Raw genomic sequence first — 9,903 nt, 5'->3', positions numbered from 1 at the left:
CGTATGACTATATATGGAAAACATGCCTACATGATTAATGATCTTGATGTTCTGTCTTAATGCTATTTCAATCCTATCAATTGCCCAACTGTAATTTGTTCACCCAACACTTGTCACTTGTTATTGGAGAGTTACCACTAGTGTAGATCGCTGGGAACCCCGGTCCATCTCTCATCATCATATACTTGTTCTATATGTCATTGGAAGTAGTATCAACTATTTTCTGGTGCCATCGCCTCTGTGTTACTGTTATTGCCGTTGTGTTCTTGTTACTATTGCTCTCATATTATCGCTACTTTCACATCACCCACATTACTAGTGCTTTTCAGTGCGAAATTTGAATTGACAACTCAGTTGTTAAGGCTTATAAGTATTCTTTACCTCCCCTTGTGTCGAATCAATAAATTTGGGTTTTACTTCCCTCGAAGACTGTTGCGATCCCCTATACTTGTGGGTTATCAAGACTGTTTTCTGGCGCCGTGATACGTCCAATTTGCATCACTATTTTATATCATAATTTGCTGTTATTCATTGATATATTTCATATTTTGGAGATAATACTTATGTTATTTCATCGATTTTGCATGTTTCATGATTATTGGAGGATCGCGCACCGGAGCCAGGATTCTGCTGGAAAAAGCGCCGTCAGAATGCAATATTTCGGAAGATCAACAGTTGACGGAAATTATACGAAAAATCCTATTTTTCCAGAAGACAAAGTGAGCCAGAAGGGGAAGCCGAGGGGACCCGAGGTGGGCCCACCCCATAGGCCGGCGCGGGCCAAGGCCTGGTCGCGCCGCCTTGTGAGGAGGGGGCCCACAGCCCCCTCTCGCCTCCTTTTCTTCGCGTACGCCTTCGTCCCGAAAACCTAAGCTCCAGAGGTACGTCGCGAAGAGTCACAGCCGCCTCTGCGGGGCGGAGAACACCAGAGAGAAAAGAGCTCTCCGGCGGGCTGAGATCCGCCGGGGAAATTCCCTCCCGGAGGGGGAAATTGACGCCATCGTCATCGTCATCGAGCTGGACATCATCTCCATCACCATCATCATCATCTTCATCATCATCACCGCCGTCTCCACCGCTGCACATCGCCGCCGCCGTAGCAATTTGGGTTTGATCTTGATTGTTTAATAGGGGAAACTCTCCCGGTGTTGATTTCTACTAGTTATTGATGCTATTGAGTGAAACCGTTGAACCAAGGTTTATGTTCAGATTGTTATTCATCATCATATCACCTGCATCATGTTCCATATGATGTCTCGTGAGTAGTTCGTTTAGTTCTTGAGGACATGGGTGAAGTCTAAATGCTAGTAGTGAAGTATGGTTGAGTAATATTCAATGTTATGATATTTAAGTTGTGGTGTTATTCTTCTAGTGGTGTCGTGTGAACGTCGACTACACGACACTTCACCTTTATGGGCCTAGGAGAATGCATCTTGTACTCGTTTGCCAATTGCGGGGTTGCTTGAGTGACGAAACACGAGCCCCGTTGGTATATCGATGCAGGAGGGATAGCAGGATCTCAGAGTTTAAGGCTGTGGTTAGATTTATCTTAATTACTTTCTTGTACTTGCGGATGCTTGCAAGGGGTATAATCACAAGTATGTATTAGTCCTAGGAAGGGCGGTACATTAGCATAGGTTCACCCACACAACACTTATCAAAACAATGAAGATTAATTAGCCGTATGTAGCGAAAGCACTAGACTAAAATCCCGTGTGTCCTCGAGAACGTTTGGTCATTATAAGTAAACAAACCGGCTTGTCCTTTGTGCTAAAAAGGATTGGGCCACTCGCTGCAATTATTACTCTCGCACTTTACTTACTCGTACTTTATTCATCTGTTACATCAAAACCCCCTGAATACTTGTCTGTGAGCATTTACAGTGAATCCTTCATCGAAACTGCTTGTCAACACCTTCTGCTCCTCGTTGGGATCGACATTCTTACTTATCGAAGATACTACGATACACCCCCTATACTTGTGGGTCATCAAGACTATTTTTTGGCGCCGTTGCCGGGGAGTGAAGCGCTACTGGTAAGTGGAATTGGTAAGGGAAACTTCTACTGTTTGTGCTGATTTTATTTCTGCCTGCTGCTATAATTCATTATGGAGAGATCTTCTCTTGAGTTTTTATTTGGGAAATCTACTACTACTGCAAAGGTAGTGGATGAGGCGCCAGGTGAGGAAGAAATACCATACAAAATACCTATGAAAATTATTGAACGTGTAGTGGACAACCATTATACAGGGGATGGAACCGTCCACCCTGGAGATCATTTACTGTTCTTACATGAATTATGCGGTTTATTCAAGTGTGCAGGTATTGAAGTGAGGAAGAAACTATTCTCTATATCGCTGTCTGGTAAAGCGGCGCATTGGTATAAATTACTGGATAATGGGGATTCTCTTGAATGGAATGATATTGTGCCCCGGTTTTATTCTAAGTTCTATCCTCCAAGTGAGATTCACAAAGATCGGAATCGCATATATAATTTTTGGCCTCATGAAAGAGAGAGTATTGCCCAAGCGTGGGGGAGATTGAAGTCTTTAATGCTCAAATGCCCCATTCACCTCGTCGTCGGGCACCCTCGTGATCACCTCCGACGGAATCCGGCGGAGGCGCACAAGACGCTCGACGTCGTCCTCCCGCATGTAGGAACCCCTCCAAGAACCGCTTGGATGGGCCATCGACAAGGAGGAAGAGGAAGAAGACCAAGAAAGAGGAAATGGCGAGGAAGAACCACGAGACGGCGGCGACGCCGGCGGCGGAGAGCGTACCGTGGACACGCGCGGCCCCGTGGCGCCGGATTGACGAAGTGGCGGCGGCGGATCGGCGGAGAAACGACGAGGCTGCTGCCCGCTGGAGTTCGCCAGGGAGGCGTTGAAGAGAGTCCGCCGGAGCGACGAAAAGCTCGTGCGAAGAAAGGTGAAGTGGGGGCGTGAGGTGGAAGAAAGTGGCACAGTGGCCGCCTCAATGCCTCCCCCGCGACATTTATAGCCATCTGCCACAGGCGGTTGGCCTCCAAGTGGCGGACGTGGGCCGTAGTCTCCGGATTTACTGCGCCTTAACTCCTCCCATGACCGCGGCGGTTACTGAAAACGGCCACACCACGTCCCCCACGACCGCACCGGATCCGGAGGCGACATTGATGTGACCAGACGAAACGGCAGCAGGAACCAACCGTCAGACCAGTCAAGTCGGGCGTAGGGCCCGAGGCGGCGGAGACTCCGGCGCACCCAAGCCAGAGCCGGACATTAAATTCAATCCGGCCCCAAACCCTACTAGCAAGGCGGAGACGTCGCCAACACTTGTGGAGAAGCCAAAGCTGCAGAAGCGAAAATAGCGTCCGGCTAGAAGCTGCCGGACAAAGCGAGCCGGATGAGGGCGCAGCCGGCTGAATGGAAGTTCTCAGTCGGCCCCTCTGAGTGCCGTCAAAAACATTCAAGAGATATCTAAAGCCAGGAAAACCTGCCTAGGTCCCTCTTAACGCAGGACCTTGCCAGCTTCGGGGGCTAATGTCGGGGGGAAGACCCCGGGTAGGGAAATGGACGCGGAGCAGCCAGCTTGAGGTTGGCCGGCTCGCGGCAAAGGCCGGCTGAGGAGCAGCCGGCTGGAGCCGTGGCCGGCTGGCCTCGGAAGCCGGCTGGCTCTAGGTCCTAGTCGGCCTGGCTACGGCCGTCTGCGTTGTGGCTGGGCCGGCTTCTACAAGCCATATCCGACTGGGGTTTACACTCCAGACCGACTCGGGGCTGGCGAGTCTTGCATGAGAAGGAACTGGGTAGGTGGTCCGGGTTCGCAGGTCCACGCTGAGCTCATCTCCCGTAAAGCGCGGGGCACTGTGGAGCAATAGTGCCACGCGGCGGACAGGCCATCATGGCGTACGTCGGTCCGTACCGGCTACAGGGCATGATGGCGACAGAGACACCTCCTCTCCATACCGCTGACTCGGGCAGTCGGATGGGACAGGCCATGAGGCCTCAACGGCTACTGACGTCAATGCCTCGGGAAGGAGCGGAAGCTGGAGCCGGCCAAACCGGCCAATAGATCATAGGGACTTCTATGTAAAGTGCCAGCGCCTATATAAGCTGCACTACCCCCTCTCGTGCAGGGGATCGATCATTCTCACTTCATTCTAGTCTTAGCGCTGCCCTGTGAGAGAGACCTTCGTCTGCCTTAGCCTCCCAGGGCAAGCCGGATACAGCTCAAGGAGCACCATTGTACTGTGTGATCACCATATACACTCATAGCAGGAGTAGAGATGTTACCTCCACAGGAGGGCCTCGAACCTGGGTACGTCGACCGTGTCACTTGTCCCCATACCCGCATCCGGATACCACCGTGAGACCATCTAGGAACCACCTTCTTTAGTCATCCTATGGTATATGCCGTGACGATACCACGACAGCGTCTCCTCACCGGTCAGCTGCTAACCAATCCCGTCCAAAATCCAAATCGCAGATAAACTTCGCAAATGAAGTTATGCTCTGTTTAGGTCGTCATTGCTCACGGCCTTCTATCCATATAAGCTACTCCGGTTGTTGTTGAGCAACGGTGCCCAGTCCCCAGTGGCGCTTTCCTTAATCAGCGGGTGTTGCCGGCCGCATGGTGCGGCCGGTAGCAGGGCACCCAGCAAGGGGAATGCTGCATGTGTTCGCTCTGAGCACCATAGACCCTGGAATCCCGGAATGTTGGATCCAACTTCGTTGTTTCGAGTTGTAAACAATTTCAGGCAGTTTAGCAATATTATTTGTGAATACCATTTTTTTCTATTGAATCAGAGAATCCAGGAGACTGCATGTGATCAAAACACGTACGGGTGAAATTAGCAGACTACTCTTGTACTAACTGACCTTAAATCAGTGTAGAGCATTTCTTTACTTCTTCTAACTCAGTTTAGTGCACCCCCAGGTATACTCTTGCATTAGTCATTGACTGGTTGAAAAAAATTGGCTCTAACTCCGACGAGCTGTAGCCAGATGCCAGCTTGAGCCCTATATCATCAAAACTATACAAAAGTTAGGGGTCACAAAAGCCACAACACTTTGTACCTTCAATACTTCAGTGATATTGCATTAGGTTGGGGCACTATGGTCTGGACCGGATGACTCTTATACATGTATCTTGACATATGCGCAACAAAAATCTTTGGCGATTATCATCAGAACAATCACACACGCCAATCAAGCCAAGTTTACAATTAAAACTAAACGAACAGTTCACAGTATTTTGATCGGATCAGCAAGAACTTGATTGGACCAAGCTGAAAGGTGAGGTGGAAAGGCAAGACCTGTACACCACCAGCTCCTGAAATTTTTTTCTGAATAATTACTCTGATTTGAGAATGAATGGCGGTATGAACATAACATCGAGGATGGCTTAGGATACCTCTTTGGTAGTTCGTATTTCACTTGACTGAATGTCAGCAGTGGTAATCCTGTTGGACCCTCCTAAGCCATTGAAGCCATACTTCTGAACGTTTTGGCACATGTCCTAGCTTATGGCGAGCAGTTCCCACGCGACAATGCCATACATAATAGTTCTGACTAGATGGTCGAATTTGTAATAGGGATCAAAATTGTAGATGCCATAAAAAGAATAGGACGTGCATATAGGTTCTCCCTGTAAGCAGCAAAAACAGAGCTTTAAGCAACATTACATGATGGATACCTACTTCAATCAAAGTAATATGTACATCACATGATGGAGTTTGATACAAACATGTACATCACATGATGAAGTTTGATGCAAAAAGAAATAAAAAAATGTCAATATCAAAACCATCTTATGAACTCATGGAGACCTACTTCTAGCTATGATTGCTGTGTGTACAATGGTTTCTTCTGAAAAGCGGACAAAATCTGCAATATCATCACTGTAGGCCAAGAAAAATCAACAGCAGGTTGTTGCTCACGGCTGCAAGTGAATTTGTGTTATTATACCTGAACAATGCAATCTCCAAGGCTAATGCCCTCGAAGAACGGATGGAATCTGAGGGCGCCAACAAGATGGTCGTCTGCCTCAGCAATGAGCCCAAGAACACCTCAATGATCCATGAGTGCACCAAGACTCTCAGCTCACCTGCACAACATAACCCTCGGTTAGCATGTTACTATCTATAGGCAGTGGCACAATTTGGTGCATTCAGCCGCTACAAGATGACAAGTTGATTGCAGAATCTTTCAATGGTGTTAATTTCCCAAATTTGTAAGGGTAGAAAGAAGGGTTTCATCTCCAGACGCAGAGTGGTCGAGACATCATATCAGAATAAGGCATTGCTCTCATTTGGATTCTCTAACTTTAGATGGTGACAATATGAATGCCTACGAGTATCTTGAGGGATATTTAATTCACCAATTTCTCAATTGATGTCGAATTCAAGCGGCTAGCACTTTCATTTTCCTTTGAAATGTCCAATCTCAATCAAAATTCGAATGTCTGAATTATTAGGACTGTAGTTCTAACCAGATAAATCAGTTCTGTTTTTACTAATATGCAAGAAGCGGGTTTTAGATTACTGGGTGGGATGGGAAGGGGGCTCACCTGAGCGGCCACTCTGACAGATTACTTCCGCAGCCGAGGCATCCTCCGGCGAGCCGGCAGCGGCCAAACCACCTTGGATATGCAGGTGCCCGTGGGAGGCATCTACCTGAAGTGGGAGCGGCTGTAAGATAAAAAAAAACTATAATGAGCAGATCCACAAGACAACTTACAGAAGCAGGCAAAGAGCCAAAGACAATGAAGTGTTTATGAGATGACGAATAGCCTCGTGAAAAAGCAACCTTTGTACCAATCCTTTTCAGCTGGTCTTCATCCTTCATCTGTTTCAGTCCCCGCAGAGAGTCAATGGCTTCCAAAAATCAGAGACGGGGATGAATGAGGACTCAATTAAGTTACCACAGAAGAAGAAACAATGAGTCACGAATTCAGAAGTCAAAACGGCAACAAAGAAAAAACTCACCATATCGATTATCTCACTCTGTTAGTGGCCATGGACGGCGATAACTCCACCTTTCTCCTTGTCGTCTTTTTGTGCATACCTTCCTCCTCACAGCTCCTCTCATTCCCTGCAAGTGGCTGATACCCTACTCCTCCAGATCGCGCCGCCCAGGTACAAAAGGGCGGACCTAGGCGTGAATATGCCGATTTTGGGGTTGCACGAGCTAGATGGGGGGATAACCTGGCCGCAAGAGGCAGACACATCGTGGTTGCATAGAGGCGAGAGGTGTCGACCTCGGGACTGTGACGGCGGCAACAGTCCTTCTCCTGGGATCACAAGATCCCCTACTCGGTTCCATGTAGCCGCGCCCTCTTCCGCGAGAAGAAAGAGAGCAGAGAGCCCTGCCCCCGCCCCCTGCTGATTGAGGCCCAATGGGACTCGCGTCCCATCGCTACTTCAGGCGAGGCTTCACCGACGAGCATCGTCGGTTCATGTGGACCAGAAAAAGAAATAGAAGACGAGAGATCTTTTTTTTTTTTTTTTTTTGCACAAAGGAGGGGTCAGACGACCCCGGTGGAGCAATTATATAAAACCAAATGGCAGGTACATCTTACAGAAAAGTCCCTTTACATCTCTTGTCCAGAGAAACCTACAATTTGAAGAAGGGACCTTCCACTTTACAAAAACCACCCTGAACAAAGAGTAGAAAAAGCAATCGAGTCCAGGGAGGCCTCTGCCAACCACCGCCGGCGAACTCTAGGCGTCTCCGCCGGGTTCCGAGTGCGAAGTGCCCGAACGCTCTTGACCAGCGCCAAGATCCAGCCCCTGGCTACCTCCAGAGAGTCGGGGACGAACCACTTGACTCCCCGTCGGCGTCGAGCTCCAGCGGCCGACCATGAGAGCCTCCGTCTTGGAGGAAGTAGAAGATTGGCCACCATCTTGGCCGAAGAACACGGCGACGATCTTGGTCACCGCGTGATGTCTTGTGACGAGATCAGCTCCAGGATTGGCATCAGCAGATCTGACAACAACGAACTCACCGCTGATCCCCTCCCAATCTTCATCACCAAGATGACCAGAGAGAGGGGGAAACAAGGCAAAGTCGCCCAGATCTGGTGAATAGCCGGCGAGCTTTATTGAAGAGGTTGTTGCCGCGCCGCCGCCGCCTGCCTTCGGCTCCTTCCACCGGAGCACCGCAGCCAGCAGCCACGCCGCCACAGACCACCGGGAGCCGCTCCAGCTCCACCGTGGCCGAACCCCTATTGGCATAACGCCATTCTCCACATGGGTAAAAGCAGCAGCAAACCTAAATCTACACCTAGATCTAAACCTAGCTACTCCGACGCCTCTCCTAGCCCTACTCCGGCCGGCTACTCCGGCGGAGATGGCCCTGGATCGGCCCGGCAGCCACCGGCCGACTCTCAAAGCACTGTAGACGCTAGAGAGGGGAAAGGGGGGGAAAAGAGCGGTTCTGGCACTGGCCGAAGACGAGAGATCGGAAGAGCCAAGGAGGAGACGTGCTTTGGTAGGAAGAGGAGATTCCTCACTCTCTTGGTACAGTAAAAAATTGCCACGTGGTTAGCCCCGTTGATGCCCCTAGTAGCTCGCACTTACTTGTTCTCCATGTACATGTAATTTTTTTTGTCAAAATGTTTTAACACTTGGAAATATGTTTTTATGGTAGAGGGATCATACGCACCCGGGAGCCGAATTGAGTTTCTCCTGGGTGCGTATGATCCCTCTACCATAAAAACATATTTCCAAGTGTTAAAACATTTTGACAAAAAAATTACATGTATATCTCCATAATATATGTGTGTTCGTCAAGTTTCACGAAAACATGATATTTTTTGTAGTCTACGTAAAAAGTAGAAAATGTATCTTGTGATAAGTCTTTATTTTAGCATCGAATTTTGTCTTTCTCACACACGCCACACGACAAATTGATTTTTTTTAACAGTTTAAAATATATCTAAGATGCATTTGAAAATAAAGGGATCATATCCATGAGCCAAAACATCACTCCCAATTTGTGTTATTGTATCCATATGAATCTACTTTTGTTCATGTGGTATATTATTTGTATTCATCCTGACGGTTGGAATTCAAAAGGGGGTGGTGATGCAAATATAGGCCTAGCTGGCCAGCGTGTCGGACAAGCGCATGCTACCAGTAATTTGGCCTCGGTCGGGCGCCGCCGTACCTAATATATTGGTAGCGCGTTTACCCGAGTGTATGCGACCGGTAACTAGATACTGGTCGTGTACCACCAGCTAAGCATGATGCGGTTAATGTCTGGTCCCGTGCGTAGTTGGCACCCACGTACACCAAGTTTCTCTTTTTTTTTTCTTCGAAATGGGGAAAAATCGCTCCAGCTTCTGCATCTAAAGTATGCACACGGTTTTTTTTATTAGATTATTCACAACACCTTACAAGAGCAATACAAAAAATCAAACTCGAATCACCTCGCTAAACCTACAGAGGGATGAAGGGGGTGACAATTCACCAACTCACATCAACCAAAAATCAAATGCCTTCTCACGCCGCCCAATAGCAGATGAGAAGCACATCCAGTCAAGCAGACTCCCAGCATACGCCAACGCCTACGCCATAGAAGTTGCTACCGCCGTCTTCCTCGACTCCATCTTCAAGAGAGATCATCGCATTGACCATGCCAGGCCTGCCATCGATGCCGCCACGGCGCCAGACGACTCCACCATCCTGCGCGAGTCCAACACACTGCATCCGTCCCGAGACACCACTGCACCATGCCGCGGCGACTCGACGATGCCGACACAGCGAAAGTACACCGCTCCACCTCAGCACCACCGACATCCGTTGTCTGCTCCAAAAACGATGCCCCCAACAGGGAGAACGGCGTTGCACACCGCCATCGTCCGATCCGGGAGACCCGGGTCTAGGATTTCCCCCGGAGCAGCCCAGACGAAGAACGCAGGCTGCAGAG

General features: G+C 48.9%; 1 long non-coding RNA gene across 1 annotated transcript; it reads right to left on the bottom strand.

Annotated features, from left to right (window-relative positions):
- Nucleotides 1-6,226: 6,226 nt before the first annotated feature.
- Nucleotides 6,227-7,410, bottom strand: LOC127298817 (uncharacterized). The gene is made up of 3 exons (XR_007850161.2): nt 6,960-7,410; nt 6,781-6,848; nt 6,227-6,662 (listed from the first exon to the last, which is right to left on the bottom strand). It is a non-coding gene; the product is annotated as an uncharacterized lncRNA (long non-coding RNA).
- Nucleotides 7,411-9,903: the final 2,493 nt, after the last annotated feature.

Source organism: Lolium perenne, chromosome 1, assembly GCF_019359855.2.
Source record: "Lolium perenne isolate Kyuss_39 chromosome 1, Kyuss_2.0, whole genome shotgun sequence".
Lineage (NCBI taxonomy): Eukaryota > Viridiplantae > Streptophyta > Magnoliopsida > Poales > Poaceae > Lolium > Lolium perenne.
This window is presented reverse-complemented; position numbering and strand designations above follow the sequence as displayed.